Source organism: Cervus elaphus, chromosome 21 (assembly GCF_910594005.1).
Source record: "Cervus elaphus chromosome 21, mCerEla1.1, whole genome shotgun sequence".
Taxonomy (NCBI): Eukaryota; Metazoa; Chordata; class Mammalia; order Artiodactyla; family Cervidae; genus Cervus; species Cervus elaphus.
Window position 1 is genome coordinate 46,865,075 of NC_057835.1, and position 22,526 is coordinate 46,887,600.

The following is a 22,526-nucleotide window of genomic DNA, read 5'->3' on the forward strand; positions in this document are numbered from 1 at the left end:
CTGGATTGACTTTATTGAATTAGTCAAAGTTGAGAACCACTATTCAATCCCTCCCCAGGGTGCTTCTACTGGCCCAGTGGTAATTGGATTAAAAAAATAATAATTTATTTATTTTAATTGGAGGATAATTACAACATTTTGATGGTTTTTGCCATACATCAACATGAATCGGCCACAGGTATACATGCACCCCCCCATCTGAATTTTTATTTCTTTATTTATGGCTGCACTGGGTCTTTGTTGATGCACACAGGCTTGTTCTAGTTACAGTCTGAGTGGAGGCTACTCTTCAGTTGCAGAGCTTCTCACTGCAGTGGCTTCTCCTGTTGTGTAGCATGGTCTCCAGAGCACAAGGGCTCAGTGGTTGTGGCGCATGGGTTCAGCTGCCCCGTGGCATGTGGAATCTTTCTGGAGCAGGAATTGAACCAGTGTCCCCTGCATTGGCAGGCAGCTTCTTAACCACAGGACCACTAGGGAAGCCTCTGGATTTAACTTTCAAGGAAGACCTAAGTAAACTTTCTTTTCTATATGCCTCTAATCAAAACACAGCACTGAGACCCATAGCTAGAAAATAATAATTTCTTATAATGGACAATGACTGACTCAAAAGGAATTAAGGAATAATTATTGGATGAGTAACTTCCTGATGATGAACTCAACAAGCATAATATGAACACTTGGCATGGTCTTAAACGTCTCTAAGGCCTTAAGTATAATTGGGTATTCAAAATTTTATTGCCCTAAATTAAAGCACCGCATAACACTATAAATTATATTAAATAAAAAATTCAAACTAAATTACATTGAAGCATGCATGCATGCTCAGTAGCTCAGTCATGTCTGACTCTTTTCAATACCAGGGACTGCAGCCTGCCAGCATCCTCTGTCCATGGGATTCTCCAGGCAAGAATACTGGAGTGGGTTGCCATCTCCTCCTCCAGGAGATCTTCCTGACCCAAGGGATCAAACCTGAATCTCCTGTCTCCTGCATTGGCAGGCAGATTCTTTACCACTAGCGCCATCTGGGAAGCAAGCATATTAACCTAAAATCTTTGTTTGAAAATGTACCTTATATGAATAACAATTTATCACAAATTAAGGTACAATTTAATGTTTAATATGATTTTGAGTTCAGATTCAATGTGGTATTTCAAAAAACTGTGGTCTTATCTTCTTAATGTGTAAGTGGCTCTGACATGACAACAGCATTATTTTTAAGGACTTTTTTGAGGGTGGGGTGCAGGGCACAAAAGTGCTAGAAAATGAGAAATAATAACTTATGCTATAAACTATACAATATGTGCAAACTGCTTCAGCACCAAAATTTTATCCTCAATAAATTCCATAGTTGTAATTACAAATAAACCTCTAGCACATATTCAGAGAGTCAGAATTTTTCTAAGCCATGGTTTTCAGGACAGAAAAATCCGGCTTGACTCTCTGATTTCCCAGAAACGGAAAATGAGGTCCAGAGAGGTTAACAAGTCAAGCAAAGTCCCCAGTACCCAATGGCTGGAACTCGAGCCCAGAAAGTCTGAGCTACCAACCTCTCACGTTGCCGGAGACAGGCACAGTGAAGATAACAGCCCCATGGTCACTGAGGCTGGGATTGGCCTCTGGTAACAGGTGGCTGTGTCGCTAGAGGACCTTGGCAACAGGAGAATTAGTTATCACTTTCTATCCCATTTCCTCTTATACAAAAAGGCTGGGGTCAACTCTAGCCATTTACTACATTAGGTATAAATATAGTTACTATACTTTTTCTATTCTATTATTAAATTCTTATGTTACCATGGTATATGTGTTATAATTAATAAACAAATGTTGGTACACTATTATAAACTAAAGTCCATATTTAATTCTCAGAAAGATCCCCTGGAGAAGGAAATGGCAACCCACTCCAGTATTCTTGCCTGAGAAATCCCATGGGCAGAGGAGTCTGGCAGGCTACAGTCCATGGGATCACAAAAGAGTCAGACATGACTTAGCTAAACAACAACAATACTTAGTTCAGATTTCCTTAGTTTTTTACCTAATGTCCCTTTTTTGGGTTTGTTTCAGGATCCAATGGATTATTGAAAAAGCAAGACAGTTCCAGAAAAACATTTATTTCTGCTTTATTGACTATGCCAAAACTTTTGACTGTGTGGATCACCACAAACTCTTGAAAATTCTTGAAAAAAAAAAAAAACTTTTGAAAATTCTTCAAGAGATGGGAATACCAGACCACCTAACCTGCCTCTTGAGAAATCTGTATGCAGGTCAGGAAGCAACAGTTAGAACTGGACCTGGAACAACAGACTGGTTCCAAATAGGGAAAGGAGTATGTCAAGGCTGTATATTGTCACCCTGCTTATTTAACTTATATGCAGAGTACATCATGAGAAATGCTGGGCTGGATGAAACACAAGCTGGAATCAAGATTGCCAGGAGAAATATCAATAACCTCAGATATGCAGATGACACCACCCTTATGGCAGAAAGCAAAGAAGAACTAAAGAGTTTCTTGATTAAAGTGAAAGAGGAGAGTGAAAAGTTGACTTAAAGTTCAACATTGAGAAAACTAAGATCATGGTATTGGTCCCATCACTTCATGGCAAATAGATGGGGAAACAGTGAAAACAGTGACAGACTATTTTTTGGGCTCCAAAATCACTGCAGATGGTGATTGCAGCCATGATATTAAAAGATGCTTACTCCTTGGAAGGAAAGTTATGACCAACCTAGACAGCATATTAAAAAACAGAGACATTACTTTGTCAAAAAAGGTCTGTCTAGTCAAGGCTATGGTTTTTCTAGTTGGACTATAAATAAAGCTGAGTGCTGAAGAATTGATGCTTTTGAACTGTGGTGTTTGGGAAGACTCTTGAGAGTCCCTTGGACGCAAGGAGATGCAACCAGTCCATCCTAAAGGAAATCAGTCCAGAATATTCATTGGAAGGACTGATGCTGAAGCTGAAACTGCAATACGTTGGCCACCTGATGCGCAGAACTGACTCATTTGAAAAGACCCTTATGCTGGGGAAGATTGAAGGCAGGAGGAGAAGGGGACGACAGAGGATGAGATGGTTGGATGGCATCACGGACTCAATGGACATGAGTTTGAGTAAACTCCGGGAGTTGGTGAGGGACAGGGAGGCCTGGCGTGCTGCAGTCCATGGGGTCACAAAGAGCTGGACACAACTGAGTGACTGAACTGAACTGAACAGCATCCGATCCAGGATCCCACATTACATTTAGTTTTCTATTTTTCATTAGTTCAACTGTGTGTTGGGATATGTGTGTGTGGAATAGAATATCTCTCCTATTTAGCCAATTAAGGGCAAAATCCTACAAATTACTGTTCACAAATGCCTTAATCTAAAAGAAAAGGGCATATGTTAATGAAGTAATCTGGAGTTTTAACTATGAGAAAAATACTGCCGTTAAGAGGAAGTTTAGGTTAAACATTTTTGACACTTGGAGGGACCTAGAAACATGATCTCTGACTTCAACATGGATTAACAGAGTCTAAAACATAAGGAATAGGACAGGGGAGTGTGAGTTCAGAGTAATAAAAGACAGTTCATATAGAATTATACTAATGCAGAAGAAAGGAATATTGTGAAATATACTATCCTTTACTTTAGGGAAGTCTGCATTTGTAAAATCCATAGAAGCGCAGTCACAATCTTCTTGCCAATATTTGTATAAAACGTTTTCCAAACAAGAATGATTCATCTTACTCTGAAATGAATTGTTAGATCACAACAGAGCATGTTAAAGAGTTTGCATCCCTTATAGAAATGCCAAACATTCACTCTGCCTGACGCTGTACTATAAATAGGGAAATCCAAATGCTAAAAATGTTCTTCCAGTTGCCAAACATAGATCTTTAGCATCGACTTCCTACTACAAATGACTCATCCTTCCAAAGTTTGAAAATGAAAGCTAGTTACAATTCACAGAGTAACGGTGTAGCATATGCTAATAAAAAGACAAAGATACTTCATTTATGTGTATTTCTTTTTCCTTAGATCATATCTATTGAAATCTTTCTTCAGAATTTTAAGAGGTTTTATTAAAGTGTAGTTACTCCCATGAGAACCGGATTTTTAAATTAGCAATTAGAGTAGCCAAGTAACATGAATATTATTAGAAAATAATAATGCTGACTTAAATAATTTTGAAATGTGTTAGCTTCATTTGGATATAGTAGATGTAAAATGTATTAACTGTAATAAAATAGGTTAATAATGAAGTCATAACATGAAAACTAATAAATTCACCAAACAAGATGGTACAAATGAAGCCCTGATGTCCAAGAATACAAGGAAATTAAACTCTAAGAAATTTTACTTGATTAAGAAAAGTAGGACTCTTGGGAAAAAAAATCCTTTGTTGTAAAGAAAATAATAAATCAGGAAGGTCCCACTGATTTATGATGGGTATTTCAAGACAGTGTATGTCTCTATATATATCTTACAATAAGCAAAGAGAACATAAATAGTATAGGGATTTGTGTAGCACACTTGAGGTTAGGTTGAAGAGGTAACTGCTGATTTTTACTGAGAGCTGGAACAAAAAACTATAGGAGATGCTCATTTGATGTGGGTGGAGTAAGGCAGGCCAAGAGTGGATTCACACTTTCTTCTAATCAACTGACTGTACCACTGGACTTTAATCTTCCTTCTGCATCTCACTAGACCTCATATTATCCAATTACCAGTCATTTACTGGAGGATGGCTAGATTCCCTTTAAACTGAATACAAATAATTATTGCAACCTCTTTTCCTGGGTTTATTAAAGGCTTTTTCACCTGTTTTGACTTGTCTAGTGATACTTTAGCAAAGTTCTCTGGGAGATATCTTAATTAAACATTTTATGGTACACAAGAAAGAAGTGACTTAAACAAAATTACTCAATTTTAGGTTAAGTTATTATTCAAGACTATATGTCATATTCATTTAAATACAAACTTTAAAAATCCTATTTTGACTTTTCCTATTTATTAAGTGATGTTCTATTTAACTAACTTCACATTCAGTATCTAATAAAATACATGACTTGAAGACAAATATTTGAAAAAGCATACTGGTGTATAACTGATTTGGAACCAAATATATGAGTTTAAAACTATAATATATTCTTATATCAAACTAGAAAATAATTGTTTTCATTAACATATATCTGGGTATCTTACATTTTGAACAAAAACAATCAAAATATGATAATTTTTGTGTTTACTTATAAAACAATGAGATAAGACAAAATGTCTTAGGTGGCAGTTTGTAAGCATTTCTCTGCAATCAATACATATTTTACCTTGTCTGTGTCACCAGTTTATCTGAAGGAGTGTGAGGATATATAAAAGGATATAAATAATGTTTGTTTCTAATAAATAAAAAGCCAAATTGTATGCGATTGTCACTACTTTTTCTTTTTTTTAACACTGAACTTTATATCAGACAGATATCCTAATAGACTAACATAAAACTTACCAAATACATTAAGATATTTAAGATTTACAATAAGTGTAATTCAACAGACAGGCTTCCCAGGTGGCTCAGTGGGTAAAGAATCCACCTGCAATGCAGGAGACTGCCTGCAATGCAAGAGATGCAGGTTTGATCTCCAGGTTGGGAAGATCCCCTGGAGAATGAAACGGCAACCCACTCCAGTATTCTTGCCTGGGAAACCCCATGGACAAAGAAGCCTGGTGGGCTACAGTCCCTGGGGTCACAAAAGAGTCAGACACGACTTAGCGACTAAACCACCACCACCACCAGAATTCAACAGACACCCAGGTAACCATTACCCAGTTGAAAACAAAATGTGGCCAACACTGCAAGAAGCATATAAGAATTTTGACCAGATGACTACGGCTTATAACATCACATCAACGCCCCTTATGCTTCTTATCTCACTAATCAGCCACCCGGGAGATGTATAAGAGCCACCATCGGTCAAGGTGCAGGATCCACCCAGTGAAGAAATGCAGAGGAAGAAGGACAGCAGCCATGTGCAGGACAGCTCATCCGACAGCCTGGGGACGTGGGGCCTGGAAGCCTGGGTTTACTGTGCGGCATTAATCACACCTGCTTTGAATTCTGCAAGGACAGACCTTACAAATTCTTCTTCCCCCGACATAAACACCAAGAGCCAAAGGGTGGACAGTTCCCAAACCAGCAACGTCACACGCACCGCGCGTAGTTCTGCTGGCTGGCCTGTGTGTTCAGAGACCCCAAAGGGACGTGACAGTCCCTGACGGTCCTGGCCTGTGTGTTCAGAGACCCCAAAGGGACGTGACAGTCCCTGACGGTCCTGGCCACAGCAAGCTCTGCTGGGACACAGAAGCCGCCTGGGGCGGCGCGCGGAGCCCTAAGGCCTAGCCTCCTGCAGGTGGCCCTCCCACCAGTGCTGCCGGCCCTCACTGCCTGTGGGACCTTGCAGCTACTCACCCTCTCTGAGCCTCAGTTTCCTCTTCAGTAACATGGGAATCATCCTAATAGTAGTAGAGGAGTCGGGCAGATCAAATGATTTAATATTTGCAAAGAGCTATAAGACCAGCACCTGCCTCACTGTACATACAATACAGTGCTTGTTAAATAGAATCATTAAGTGCTTACTTCACTTCCTTCTATTGGTATAGTTCTCCTTTCGTAACAGACAAAGATGACACATAACGTTGGTGAGAACAAGATTCCCGTGTGCCTCGCTGTGAGACGCCAGGACTGACTCCCTACAAGGATACAGACGAGGCCAGGCCGGGCTGTGCTCTTTGGAGGTGCGGACACCGACTTCTGGGTGGCTGGGGTCACCTGTGATGGAAGCCTGGCTGTCACTCACGCACGCTTATGATCAGGCCTCGTGTACCGTTACCAGGGATTCCAGCAGGAAAGGAACAAGGAGGCAGAACGAGAGGCAGGGCTGCCAGAATCACAGGTGAGCCAGCAACTGCCCTACAAACTGCATCTTTGGCATCTTTCAGGGCTTGCCCAGGCCTCCCGGCTAGCAGCGCCTTCCAGGAGCCCCTGGAAGCGGGAGCAGTAAGAAATAGTCCTGTCTCTGCCTTACTTCCCTTCAGAGTCCTGAACTCAGCTGGAAAAACAATAAAACAGGACTTCCCTGGGGGTCCACCGGATAGGAATCCACCTGCCAATGCAGGACACACGGGTTTGATCCCTGGTCTGGGAAGATCCCACATGACCTGGACAGCCGAGCCCATGCTCACAACTACTGACCTGTGCTCTACAATCCGAGAAGTCACCTCAATGAGAAGCCTGCACACCACAACGAAGAGTAGCCCCCACTCGCCGCGACTAGAGAAAGCTGAGAGCAGCCATGAAGACCAGGGCAACCAAAAAATAAACAAACAGATAATAATAAAATAGAAACTACTTTAAAAACAGACAAAATAAAAGTACCCTTGACACAATGGAGGGAAATAGTTTAGTAACACCTTGATTAATTTTCCTTGATGTCTCTGGCATTTCCTTGAAAACAGCATCATACAAATATATTTTACATATTTTTAAACGGTTAATGAATTCATCTTTATAAAGATTGTCAAATACGTTTTAAGGGAATGTATATTTCTTTAGAAAAAAACCAAAGCAGATAATGTACATGAATGATGTCCTAAGTGGTAGAGTAAAAGAGCTCCATGAGGTGTGTAAGACTAACCTCATATAAGTAGCATAAAATGCCGAGATGGGTATGTCATTTAATAGTCATTAGATGACAGTCATCTAATAGCTGATTGTATACTGATGTCATCATAACCATAATTTTAGAAATGGTGTAGTTTATATCATGAAGGAAATGGCAACCCATTCCGGTATTTCTTGCCTGGAAAATCCCATGGACAGAGGAGCCTGGTGGGCTACAGTCCATGGGGTCTCAAAGAGTCAGACACGACTGAGCATGCACACTCACACACACAGTTTTTATCTAAAAAGATACAGGGAGTTCTTCTTATAGATACCAGCTGAGACTGGAGAATATGACAAATCTCTCTCTGAGCATAGGAACACGGGGCCATGAACATGGCTGGGGTGGCCGCGCACACCTGCTCTCAGCACTGCCCTGGACCAGCTCGCGTGCTGTGTGTGTGAACACATAGCCTGCAGCCTGGCAACACCACTCTCTGTTCTGGTAAGAAACACACACGCACATACATACACACCCTGAGTCCCCACACACCTGGGGCTGTGCTCAGGAGGCGGGGGAGCGGGGCGAATGCAGAGCCTGTAAGAGGCACAAACCCCAAGCCTCGGTCTGGGTTTATGTTTCCGCCAGCTCCGTCTCCAGTGCAGCGTTTGCACACTGCTTTGAACCTTGGCTTTTACAGTTGTTGCCTTTAAAGTTCTGGAGCATTCTGAGCATGGCGTCTTCTCGCACTGTCTCTGGCAGGGCACATCTTACCTCAAGGCACATCTTTGAATTTGTCTTTTTTTCTCTTATCTCAGGTAGCCCCCACTTGTTTCTGTGAGTCATCCCATGACACACACGGGTTATTTTCCATTGATTCCGACATCTGAATGCTAATATGCAGGGAGCAATCTCAAAGCAGGTCTAGTGTGTTTAGAAGGTAATTCTCACCTTTCATGATTTTAATTTCTGTTACTACAGTATCTAGAAAGGCAGGCTGCTATCTTAATGACTTCTTCCAAGTGAGACATGCGAAATGTAATGTGAAGAAAGCAGTCACTTCAAGGAAAACTATCTCCCCACTTTATGACTTGCATCTACAGTCATGGAGGCTATTAGAATTTATATATATATATATTTTAAAAAGCTCTAAGCTGATATACTGCTCAGGATTTTGAGATTTCCCACTGCTCTGTGCTGTTCCATTCTGTATGCACAGCACAGATTCCTGGCAACCCTATTACAGTGAATAAACAATGTCTTCTCTGTCAGATCAGAGAATGAATAGTATCACACAATTCTCCTCTAATGTACAGCCTCCACTTCCTCGATCCAGCCCCTTCAGAAGAGAACAGGCAGAATAAGGACTGGGGAGGAAGGCATTCTTCTCACCCTGTCAATCTGGAACGGCATTCTAGCTGGCTCGAGACGAAGTAATGTCAACTCTCTATCAACTGCTAAACAGAGAAGGTTGACAAGTTTATTTTTTTTTAAATTGGATCGTAGATTTTTGCATTTCTGTGTGTGCATGCTCATGAACATCTTTCTCGAAGGAAGGAGGCAGTTCATCAGCTATAATCTCAGGGCTTGGCCAAAAACAGCTTTTAGCTACAGACTCAGCAACAACAGGGGAACTTCAGAGAAATGACACAGCAATTTGTGTTAAAATATTGGCAGCTAATTCATAAATGCTGAAGCTAACTAGGAAATTTAGCTACCTCTGTGAAGATCTTTATTCCCACTAAGCTCATGATTCACAAAGAAAATGCCTAGAGTTACTTCCTAAAATGTACTGTATGATGCTGACAGATTTCTCTTTAGTGTGTCTTTCATATTCACTCTCTCTATTTCTCTCTCTCTCTCTCTCTCACACACACACACAAACACTGCTTCCCCTCCCCAAAAGAGGCATTAAGAATATAATCTTCCCAACAAGAGCATTCATTCATGAGGCATTTACCAGCAGCCAACAATTTACTTAGTAGGTATTTTCATAAAAGAAGAACATGGATTTCTTTAAAATCTTCCATATTTATAAGTCTTAGCTGGTTAAAAATACCATGATTCAGGTTTTCCCCTGCCTCGTGATGTGAAACAGCGTATGTCTTATTTTAACCCCTAAAAGGAATTACCCAACTCTTCCCTCTTAAAAGAAGAAATGCTATTTTTACAATCAGACCACATTTTCTTCTGCTCTCATGAATATCTGAGAGACACTGAAAAGAAGAAAAAAAAATACAGCTTCCCCTTTCTCCCCTTTCTCCCACACATTCTGAGTCCAGCTCAATGGGCTCCCAGACTCTGCTGGCGTTCTCCTGGTAACACATTCAGAAGAGACTGCAGGAGATCCCAACAGCACGACTTTCTTTCCTCTGGCCCCCTCTCCTTCTCTCTCTCCTATCACTCTAGGTTTGTACTAGACTAAACAATTAAGCCTTTGTGCACTCCCACTGCAATCTGCAAATTCTAATGATGTGCCCCCATTGCTGGTACAATGGTAATATTTACCTTGGAGAAATGTCTGTCCAAATAAGTATTCAAAACACTGGCAAAATGTATTCCTTTTGAAATGTTGTGGTGTTGAATGTTTTCTCTTCCTTCTTGGCCTATAACCAAAGAGAAAGAAAGTTAGGAAAAAAAAAAAAAAGATGGATAAAGACTGTGACAGATACTGGTCTAGTTCACGGTAAAAATCCAAACATAGAGCTTCATATTCCTTCTTGAACAAAGCAAACTACAAAGAAGAGGCAAAACTACACATAGTAGTGAATGAACAAAAAAAAAGTCTCAAAATAGCAGCCAAGTCAATGTGTAATCAAATACACACCAATGTCCTTGCTCTTTCCTGATGTGTCCCCATTTTACAACAAAGCCATCTATGTGTTATTGGAGTGATATTAAAATTCAAACAACTGTTGTCTGAATTTGAGATAAAACAGGTGATTTATTTGAAGAGAGTATTTATGCTTCTAGGTAAGGTAAGCTGTGATTTAATTGTGAAAATGTCTTATTAAAAGCAGAATCTTTGGTGCAGCATGAACAGGGCAGGCCGAATGACATGCAGATCTAATCCGGAGTGTTCTTTCATCTGTTCCACTGTGAAATGGGGAAGATGTGCAGGAATGGAGGAGACCACAGGGATGACTTCAGTTCATCTCACATCCATGGCTTTGCTCTATGGCCATACTTTTCCTCCACCCTACTTTCCTCTCTAATTCTCTTCCCACCCTCTAATAAACATCTCCTGCGCTGAACCTCTATTTTTACATAAGACACCATGATAAATGTAATATAAGAGAGGGGGGAGGGGAGAAGGATGAAATGAATGAATAAATGAATCTCCAAGGAGAATATCCTGGAAGTTGACTAAGATTCAGAACAGCTTGATTATTTAACAGACTAACGTATAATTCCTGATTTAAAATCTAAAAAACTGAATACAACACGAGCCTTCTAGATTTGCGTCCGGTGATGTTCTTTTATCAGAACCACGCATGATCGCTTAGACTGAGAGTTTCTATTTTCCATAGCAGAATCAGCAGATTATTTATACTATCTTTAGGTACAGCTATTGTTTCCCTGATAGTTACCAAGTAAGAAGCGGCTGACTTTTGTTTGCCGCTGCATTTAGCTACATTATTTTTTTCCTTAAAAAAAAAAAGTCTAAAAAGATTAGAATAAGTCACACAGTCAAGGGCTGTTGTTCTCCAACTCAACTCCAGGTCTTTCCACTGTCAATCAAGCAAGCAGAGAGGGCAGGGCTTCACTGGGTGAAGGGCTTGACAGAAAAGAGCCATCTTTCAATCTTTCATTAGATTTCAAATCAAACCCTCCTCCTGAGCTCCTGCCATTCAGATATATTTAGATACAGATTACAACTGCAAACCTCTCCACTCTCCCACGTTGTCACTGTCAATCCCAGAGAACTCTCTTGAGTTCATTAGTGATATGAGCAAAATTTACTATCTAGAGCAAACTGCTACGTTAAAAAAATAAAATGAAAAGAATAAACATGCTTCTTAAAGAGCCAAATCTTACCAATATGTATGGGAATTAACTTGCTTGCGTATGCTATCTGTATTACTAGATAGGGGTAAGGAGTCTGATTTTAAAACTGAACACATTATTTGACTGCTAATTTAATAACATAAAAGTGGTACATAATTTTGCATCTTCAGAACATGCATTTCACCAGTTAGAAACATTCCAGGGAAATAAGGTAATCAAGACAGTGTGGTACTGGCACAGGATAGACATCTAGATCAATGGAACAGAATTCAGCATCCAAAAATAAACCCGCAAATCTATGGCCAATTGATTTTTCACAAAGATGCCAAGACTATTCAATGAGGAAAGAACAGTCTTTCCAATGAAAGATTCTGGGGCAACTGGATAGCTCCATGCCAAAGAATGAAGTTGGATCCTCAACTCAGACTGCATAGAAAAGTTAACTCAAAATGGATCAAATGCCTAAATTTAACAGCTAAAACTACAAAACTTTTAGAAGACATAAGGGTAAGTCTTTAATGAGCTCAGATTTGGCACTGGTATTTTAGATGTAATACCAAAAGCACAAGTAATTAAAGAAAAATAGATAATTTAAGCTTCATCTAAATTAAAAACATTTTTTATGTTTTAAAGGATACTATCAAGAAAGTGAAAAGACGACCCAAAGAATGAAAAAATATATGTGCAAATCATATCTGATAAAGCAGCAGTCCCCAACCTCTTTCTGGCACCATGGACAGGTTTTATGAAAGACAGTATTTCCACAGATGCGGGAGGGGGGATGGTTCAAGCAGTAACTGAGTGATGGCGAGCAGCAGATGAGGCTTCATTGTTCCCATTGCTCACCTCCTGCTGTGTGACCTGCTTCCTAACCTGCGAAGGTCTGGTCTGTGGCCCGGAGGTTGGGGACCTTTTATCTAGAATATACAAAGAACTCTTATAACTCAATGATGAAAAGACAAATAACCCCAAAAAACAGGCAAAGGATTTGAGTAGATATGTCTCCAAATGGGGCTTCCCTGGTGGCTCAGTAGTAAAGAATCTACCTGCCAATATAAGAAATGCAGGTCCAATCCCAGGGTCGGGAAGATCCCCTGGAGGAGGAAATGGCACCCTGCTCCAATATTCTTGCCTGAAAAATCTCTTGGTCAGAGGAGTCTGAGGGGCTACAGTCCATGGGACTGCAAAGAGTCAGACATGTCTGAAGCGACTGAACACAGCATATGGCAAACCCAAGGGTAATTTTTGCTGGAATCACTGGAGTTGCTGCACTAAAGCTGGATCACCCAGCTCCACTGAAAACTACCACAGTCTGACTGAGACAAGCTGAATATAATTCAGTGTGGACCAAGTTTTCCTTCAGGTCCCATCTCAGACCGTGACTATCTCTGAGTGTGGACAGCAGCTAATTACCGCAAATGATGACTTACCCACGATGACTTCTTTTTTCTGCTAAATGGAATTTCAGGGTTTCTGAAACCAGGTATCTACTCAACTATGACTGCCCCCCATCACATACACTAAATCAGCAGAAGCCAAGCTCAGCACTGCTTCTTCTCCACCAGCTTCTCTGACAGACAGTTCTCATGGGGACTCAAACCAGGTTCTTAACATGGATGAGGTCATTCATAAGAGGCTCCAACAAATGGACTCTGGGAATTCATGTTGGGGTTTTTTTTCCTTTTTTTTTTTTTTTTAAATTGGAGGATAATTGCTCTACAATATTGTGTTGGCCTCTACCATACATCAACATGAATCAGCCACAGGTATACATATGTTCCCTCCCTCCTGAACGCCCTCCCATCTCCCACCCCATCCCACCCCTCTAGGTTGTCACTGAGCACTGGTTTGAGCTCCCTGTGTCACGTGGCAAATTCCCACTTGCTATCTATTTTACATATGGCAAAATGTACACATGTCCACTCTTCTCTCAGCTCGTCCTACCCTCTCTTTTCCCCACTGTGTCCACAAGTCTGTTCTCTAGGTCTGCATCTCCATTGTTGCCCTGCAAATAGGTTCATCAGTACCATCTTTCTAGATTACATATGCATGCGTTAATACACAACATTTGTCTTTCTCTCTCTGACTTAGTTCACTCTGTATAATGGGTTCTCGGTTCACCCACCTCATTAGGACTGACTTGAATTTTGGTGACTAACCTGAAGGGTCACTCTAGCTAAAGCCTCTTAAGAGCTGAGCTGAAGTCGCTCAGTCGTGTACAACTCTTTGCGACCCTGTGGACTGTAGCCCCACCAGGCTCCTCGGTCCATGGGATTTTCTGGGCATGAAAACTCTCTTAGAAGAGCTAAAATAGAATTTGAATTCTGGGCCACTGGGACCCCAAGGGATTGGTTACACACTTGACAGATGGCCTGGCCCAGCTGCCATTGGTGAAGAGAAGTTTAGGGAGAGGAGCACTTGAAAACTATGCCCTACAGCCCCTCCTAGGGCAGCAGTGATGACGCTGTTAGCACACCTCCCTGCAATCTGGGTAGATAAATACTGGGATCTGGTAGTACAGATTTGAGCAACTCGACTCCAAATGCATGCTTGACAGGCCAGACATCTAGTCAATATGAGACTAGACACAAGGAGCTCCTTTATAAGGAGACATTTACTCAAGGAGTTCAATGAATAATTCTCAAATTTAAAAGAAATTTAAAGGTGACCTATAAATCCAACCTCACTTGATACTTGAACCCTTTCTCCAATGTCTGTAATTTCTAGCTCGTGAGTACAATGTCAAAAATACTCAGCTTAAAATAGCAGTTAAATGCTCTAAGCAATGAATCACAGTGCCTAAGATACAATAATCACTCAATATTTATTCACTGTTTGAGTGAATTTTAAAAAATCAGAGCAGACTCCAGGATATTGCAATAATGAAGCTGCTCTCACTTGCAGTCCCTGAAGACAGAAAAAGGAGTAGGACTGTAGGTTTGCTCATGATGGACGTATTACCATGGCAATATATCTCATGTGCAAATGCCAGCTAAGTAAACCCTATCCTATCCATGTTTTAGTGGAAATAAGGGCTTCCCTGGTGTCTCAATGGTAAAGAATCTGCCTGCCAATTAAGGAGATGTGGATTTGATCCCTGGGTCAGTAAGATCCCCTGGTGAAAAAAATGGCAACCCACTCCAGTATTCTTACCTAGGAAATCCCATGGACAAAGGAGTCTGGTGGGCTACAGTCTATGGGGTCCCAAAGAGTTGGACACGACTTAGTGATTAAACAGCGGCAGCAAAATGGAAACAAACTGATAAACAAAACTTCAACATGCTGTTCCAGCTTATCATGGATTCCCTCCCATACTGAAAGGCTTCTAGGGGCTTCCCTGGTGGCTCAGTGGTGAAGCATCCATCTGCTAATGCAGGAGACTTGGGTTCGATCCCTAGTCGGGGAAGATCCCATGTGCCCTGGAGCAACTAAGCCCTTGCACCCCAACTACTGAGCCCACACAGCCTAGAGCCCGTGCCCCTCGACAAGAGAAACCACTGCAATGAGAAGCCCACACACTGCAATAAGGAGTAGCCCCCACTTGCTGCAACTAGAGAAAATCCCGCACAACAACAAAGACACAGCACAGCCAAAAAATAAATTAAAAACAAACAAACAAAAAAAACACGAAAGGCTTTGAGAAGGAATCCCTTTCTGTCTCTGGGAAGCACTGTCAGGTTTGAGCTAGGGGTAAGGAAGGCTTGTGGCTGTAGACTAGTTTGAGTCCTGGTTCTAATTTCTAGGGTTATGCAGGACAAGTCCAGTACTGTTCTACACAGTACTGTTCTACAGGGCAACATCTAAAATACTTAAAGACACATATTTAAAGAGATCCCTGTTTCCCTGACTTTGACTGTCCCCTTCTCCATTTCAAAGAGTGTAGTTTTGAGTATCATCTAGCATGACTCACTCCCCTGGTTCGCTCCCTGGAGAAGGGAATGGCTACCCACTCCAGGATTCTTGCCTAGAGAATTCCATGGAGAGGAGCGTGGTGGGCTACAGTCTATAGCGTTGCAAAGAGTTGGACATGACTGAGTGACTAACACTTTCGTTTTTAGCATGACTCATTCCCTTGGAGGCTCAGACAGTAAAGAATCTGCCGACAATACAGGGAACCTGGGTTCGATCCCTGGGTCCCCTGGAAGAGGGCATGGCAACCCACTCCAGTACTCTTGCTCAGAGAATCCCATGGATAGAGGAGCCTGGCTGGTTACAGTTCATGGGATCGCAAAGAGTTGGACATGACTGAGTGACTAACCCTTTCACTCGTTAGCATGACTCAAAGAGAACAAAGGCTGCAAGGAGAAAGGAGCTGAGTCCTGGCCAGGCCTGCTCATGAGAGCAGAGTAGGCAGAGAGCCCAATCCAGCTGCAAAACCTAACCCAGGAACCAAACACAACATCTGATGGACAAGGTAACCTCGATCTGATTTAGGAAATCACCCTCATCTGGGTTTCAGGGATAGTGGGAGGGGAATTCTCAGGGCCCAGCTATCACAGGGAGGGCAGAGCTCTCAGCAAGGAGCAACAAGCTGGTGAATCAGGAAGGTGCCTGCTACCGTCCTTGAGGTCCAGTCATGGCTACAGAATCTTGCCACTGGGCAAGGAGGCAGGGTAAGAGGCACAATTCTTGGCAAGATCATGATAGATCATGGTACTCAAAGTAGATTATGAGTTCCAGACACTGAGACAGATGGGAAGAGAAAGAGTTAAACTTAGAAGGTCCAGCAGTGAGTTTCCTGGGAAACTGGATCAAGCCTGGGATACCAGATCTTACATCTGGATGGTAAAGAAGGCTACTTGGAAAAAAAAAAAAGAAGGCTACTTGGAATGCAGCGGTGGTCATCCCAGCGGTCAGCATTGAGGCAATACCATTCTCAGCATGGGAGATCAAAATTCAACCAACACTCAGTCAGCACTGAGCAAGACGACTGTGGGCAAGACTTAGAACGTGATGGCTGGATGCCCTACACACTGTGGGTAGGCTTAAACATCTTAAGTATTTCCTGCTTTAGAGAGAACAATTCGAAAGCATCAAATCTTTGGCACTCAGCCTCTTTTATGGTCCAACTTTCACATCAATACAAGACTACTAGAAAAACCATAGCTTTGACAGATTCAGTTCAGTTCAGTCGCTCAGTCGTGTCCAACTCTTTGCGACCCCATGAACCGAAGCACACCAGGCCTCCCTGTCCATCACCAACACCTGAAGTTCACCCAAACCCATGTCCATCAAGTTGGTGATGTCATCCAACCATCTCATCCTCTGTCTTCCCCTTCTCCTCCTGCCCTCAATCTTTCCCAGCATCAGGGTCTTTTCCAATGAGTCAGCTCTTTGCATTAGGTGGCCAAAGTATTGGAGTTTCAGCTTCAACATCAGTCCTCCCAATGAACACCCACGTTTTCTAAGTAAAAGTGTAGTATCTGGACTGACACATGTAAGAGTCCTGTGCTCCTCTTCACGGGTGCAGTGTTAATTCATCTGGAGAACTGCCTTCGAATAAGAGAACGTCAAAAAATGAAAGCGTCAGCACCCAGCAAGTCTCCTCCTACCTTCTCTGTTTCCTCCCAACTTGGTCCTCTTCATGTATCATCTCCCCCGCCCCAGGGGAACTAAACATCTCTCTTCACTGCCTTTTTGCAATTTAATTGGCGGCAGTGGTAGTGAGGTGCTCTTGACATCCCTGTGCTATATCTGCCTTAGATCTGGGTCACTGTGTTAAATGTCGAGATGTTCTCCAATTCTGTTTCCTTCATTTGTTATTATACTAGCCATCTCGCCCAGTTTTGGGCCATGCATATTTCTAGTGTTTTACCCAAGTGAGTCCTCATGTTTCCTAGAACAGGATTAGGTTCAAATTGCTGTTGTTGTTTAGCTGCTAAGTTGTATCTGAATCTTTGCAACCCCATGGACTCTAGCCTGCAAGGCTCCTTTGTCCATGGGGTTTCCCAGGCAAGAATACTGGAGTGGGTTGCCACTTCCTTCTCCGGGGGATCTTTCTGACCCAGGGATTGAACCTGTGTCTCCTGCTTTGCAGACAGGCTCTTTACTACTGAGCCATCGGGGAAGCCCTAGGTTCAAATAACAGAAACCTTTTTCCAGGAAGAGAGCAATTTACTAGTTTCCACTCGACAGACTTAAAAAACCAGTTATTAATCAAGTTCATTATACATACCCTGTCTTTATCCAAATATTAAATGTTAGCAATGTGATACCCTTTTGGTTAAAGAAACAAATATATCTCTAAACAAATATGTGCTATTTGTTATTAATCCTGCTGAATTCTATAATGGGTTTAAAAAACTGTCAGTATAATAGATATCAACCTCAAAACAAAGCCGTATTCTTCTGTTAAAATTTCAATATTGAGCCTTTCACTATAGTCATCCAAGAAAACTACATAGTATTCAATGGTATGTGTACATAGTACTCAAAACTACATATGCTCAATGGTACAGCAATTATATGGGCTAAGGTATACTGTGAATCCTGGAGAAGGAAATGGCAACCCACTCCAGTGTTCTTGCCTGGAGAATCCCGTGGACAGGAGAGCCTGGCGGGCTACAGTCCATGGGGTCACAAAGAGTCAGACACGACTGAGCATGCACACATACTGTGAATATTGGAAAAACATGACTTATGATGCTTCCTTCTCCTGCATTCTTATTTTCCTTGGGCTGCACTTCTCTTGTTAAGCTCCCTCATGTTTTCTGGCCATTTTTCTTGCTGGTTCTCCCAGCTGTCTCATCTTTTCCACCCCACCCCCCTCCCTCAGACTGCTTTAGCTCACACTTCCAGCCTTCTTGGTATTTACCAAGTTAACACTTCTAGTCCTCACACCATCTGATGTCTCTTGCTTCATTTTCACACAATCTAACAGCTGAAGTCCCTAGTGTATGCAAAGCAACAGTCCATTAAGAAAAGAGTGTTTTTTGGGATTTTGTTTTCCTTACTGAGAACAAAAAAAATGGAAAAGGCAAGAAAGAGTGGTTCACAGAGGTGTCAAAGAGAGACCACTCTGAAGATAAGATGAAGGGGGAAAAAAAGGATTTTTTTAAAGCATCAAAAATTTATGACACTGGGAAAATAATTCCCTCTGAAAATCCCCTTCACTGGTGTGGCTTAATGAAAATAATCCCCTTTCCAAGAAGACTATATTCGAGGAAACGGAAGATGAAAATCCTTCAACACAGATCCTTATACTATCTACAATATATGGAACCCAGGGAAGCATAGATACAGTAATAATACATATACTGAGTCATTAAATGACATTTTATTAGACATTAATAAATGACATTATTATTAACAAAACTTCTTTTTCGTTAGTATCGTCACTTGGAAAGAGGCTTAAAATGACACCTTTTACTATAAGTCTTATCTGTCAGCCTGCATCCCAAGTGAGCAAGGCTTGGGCATGAATTTCCTGCAGTTTCAATATTAACAGAGAAAAAATAAAAATGACCAAAGCACTCAACAGTTAAAAAAATCCTTCCTTGATGGCAAAAATCAGAATACTTTATGTTATGCAAATTTAATGTATTTGAGGAAAGCTGCACGCCTTTCAGATATCTGAACAAAAAGCAAGGTAGCATAAATACTAACATTAAAAAGCTTAATTTCAGAACTTACATCTTGCTTCAGCAAACAGAAAATAAACTGACTCCTCTAAAGGTTAGTTTATGAATGGGAACTTAAAAAAATATTTAAAGACATCGTAGCCAAAGTAAATAAACAGGGAATAATAACCCAGGCAACCAAAAAGGTCATTCATTCATTCATTTCCTTATTTACCTTTCAATGGTATTTCTTTGCTAAAACAAAAACAAAAACAAAAAGTAAATATGACTCCATTCCCTTCCACTCTGTATCTGGGAAGCTGTCTTTTGGACTGGGACTTAGGCCGCCATATATTTAGCCTATGGCTTTGGCTAGGTTCTGCCTAATGACGGATATTTAACTGGGTAGCCAGCAGGCCCACTGCTGTTGTTTATCCCAGAGCCCAAGATCAGCCTCTGGACATGTCCTGATGAGGAATAACCACTGTTTTAACTCATCCTGGGACCACTGAAGGGGTGGTGAAGGTGGAGGGTTGCTGATCACCGATCTTTTTGGGAAGAAGTTGTGCAAATGGGTGTATACGTGTTTGGTGGTGGGCAGGAGTGAGGTGGGGGGGGGGGATGTAAGAAGACTTCTTACGTAGGAAGCTGAAGAAGGAGACCTGAGGTTTGCCCATCTGTACATTCAAGATTCAAAAATTCACAGAAAAATACTTACTGCTAGGAGTCCCAGCCTCTGAGTAATTCAAGACAGAAAGGGCCCTTCCCTCTCTTCTTAAGGTTCTAAAGAGCTGGCTGTGTGGTCTGTGTTGACCTGAAGGAACAGCTCTGTGGGGTCAGAGCACAGGTCACACTTGAGCTCTGGCTATTTACCCCATTATTGAAAAATTGTTGTCTGTAAAGTCTCTGAGTTTCAGAGGGGTGTGCAGGGGTGTGACTTGGTCCTTATAAAGGGGAAATTTGAGAGGTGCACACAGGAAGAGCACCCTGGGAAGCCTGGAGGTATGTTACCACCATCCAAAGATGTACCAAGAGCTGGAGAGAGGTCTGCAACAGGTCCTGTCCTCGTATCTTCAGGAGGGAAATGGCCCTGCTGACACTCTGATCCAGGATACATTTCTAGATCTAGAATACATTTCTGATGTTTAAGCTACCCAGGCTTCCCAGGTGGCTCAGTGGTTAAGAATCCACCTGCCAATGCGGGAGATGCAGGAGAATCAGTTTCCATATGGTTGGGGAAGATCTCCTGGAGAAGGGAATGGCAACCAGCTCCAATATTCTTGCTTGGAAAATTCCATGGACAGAGGAGCATGGTGGACTACAGCCCATGGGGTTGAAAAGAGTCAGACATGGTTGAACAATTGAGCACAAATGCATGAAGCTATGCAGTCTATAGGACTTTATTATGGTGATTCCAGGAAATCAAAAGAACTAGTATATGAAAAATATATATATACACACACACACACAGACATATGGACTTCTCAGGTGGTACTACTGGCAAAGAAGCCGTCTGCCAATGCAGAAGACATGAGACATGGGTTTGATCCCTGGGTTGAGAAGATCCTCTGGAGAAGGAAATGGCAACCCGCTCCAGTATTCTTGCATGGAGAATCCCATGGACAGAGCAGCCTGGCAGGCTACAGTCTATGGGGTAGCAAAGAATCAGACATTACTGAAGCAACTTAGCACACGAACACACATACACACACATATACACACATATAATATATATATACACACCCATATATACACATATGAATCACTTTGCTATATATCTGAAACTAACATAACTCTGTAAATCAACTATACTCCAATATGAAATTTGAAAAAAATAATAAATAGGACTAGAGATGAGTGTTACCAAGGCAGCATTCATCACTTTGGCTTCTCATATCAAGAAGTTTACACAGCAACCCAGCAGCTACACTGGAGTTATTTCTTCACTGTGTATGTGCGTTAGTCACTTAGTTGAGTCTGACTTTTTGCAACCCCATGGACTGTAGCTCACCAGGCTCCTCTGTCCACGGAATTCCCCAGGCAAGAATACTGGAGTGGATTGCCATTCCCTTCTCCAGGGGATCTTCCCTACCCAGGGATCGAACCCAGGTATCCCACATTATCGGCAGATTCTTTACTATCTGAGCCACCAGGGAAGCCCATTTCTTCATTATATGAATTCAGGTGAACATTGAAATAACAAGCAGGTTCACATAATTCATGATACAACTTCAAAGGAGGAATTTGTATTTTTTAGATGGTGTTGTCAATAATAGATTGAGAGACTGATTACTCAAACATCATGAAGCAGAGTTAGAGAAAAGTTTCAGTCATTTCTTTAATCTTGAGGAAAGTTCTGAGAGGATTCCCTAAGAATATGATTCAAGTGAACATTCCACTCACAAGCAGGTTCACATAATTCATGATACAGCTTCAAGGAAGGAATTTGTATATTTAGACATTGTTGTCAATAATAGTTTGAGGAACTGATTACTCCAACATCATGAAGAAGAATTAGAGGAAACTTTCAATAATTTCTTTAATCTTGAGGAAACTTCTGAGAGAATTCTCTAAGAATCTCACTTAACAAAATTCTTAGGGATTTTTTTTCTTTTGCTTTATTGGGACATCTCTTTAGACTGATGGCATAGCTCAGCTTATTTTCTTTGACTCTTGGGTCATTCATGTTTTTCCTTGAATTCCTCCTTAGGTCTGCCCTGCTTTATTGTTTAGCACTTGTACATATTTCAGAGTTAGATTAATGTAATTTTAGAGTGAAAGGAAGCTGTAATATTTCAGCTCAACTAATTTTAGCCACAAGGAAGCTGATGCCCAGCTGTGATCACACAGCTGGTTAAGGTAGAGGCTGAACCAGAACCACTTTTCATTACCTCCAGATCTGTGGCCCTGTCCTCACCATGTTTCACAGAAGCTATCTGTGCATGTCTCCCTCATCATATAAATCTGGCTCTAGGGTTGGTGCCTTTTGTTTTTCACATCTCATCCAAAGATTCTCCTGCAATGATGCATTCAGAGCAGGCATACCAAAATGCCCATTTAAATATGGACTACTGATGATCGAGGTAAGTTTCTGTATGAAGATACCAGCAACTGATCATACATGACCGCTCTTCAGTACACTGCTATTTTTTAAGGTTAGAGTGCTGTGTCGCTTCAGTCATGTCTGACTCTTTGAAACCATATGGACTGTAGCCCGCCAGGCTCCTCTGTCCTCGGGATTATCTTGGCAAGACTACTGGAGTGGGTTGCCATTCCCTCCTCCGGGGGATCTTCCCAACCCAAGGATCGAACCCACGTCTCTTATA

General features: G+C 41.6%; 1 protein-coding gene across 4 annotated transcripts in view; it reads right to left on the reverse strand.

The window, feature by feature from the left end:
- The window catches only part of PAG1 (phosphoprotein membrane anchor with glycosphingolipid microdomains 1), a 161,556-nt gene that overhangs the window by 60,011 nt on the left and 79,019 nt on the right, over nucleotides 1–22,526 (reverse strand). For 2 of the 4 annotated variants that reach the window (XM_043879128.1, XM_043879130.1), the window contains one exon: nucleotides 10,142–10,239. The gene's annotated coding sequence lies outside the window, so the exon portion shown is untranslated. Of the gene's footprint in view, nucleotides 1–7,224; nucleotides 7,318–10,141; nucleotides 10,240–12,487; nucleotides 12,559–22,526 lie in introns of those variants that run through there. The other 2 variants (XM_043879129.1, XM_043879131.1) reach the window with 2 other exon arrangements.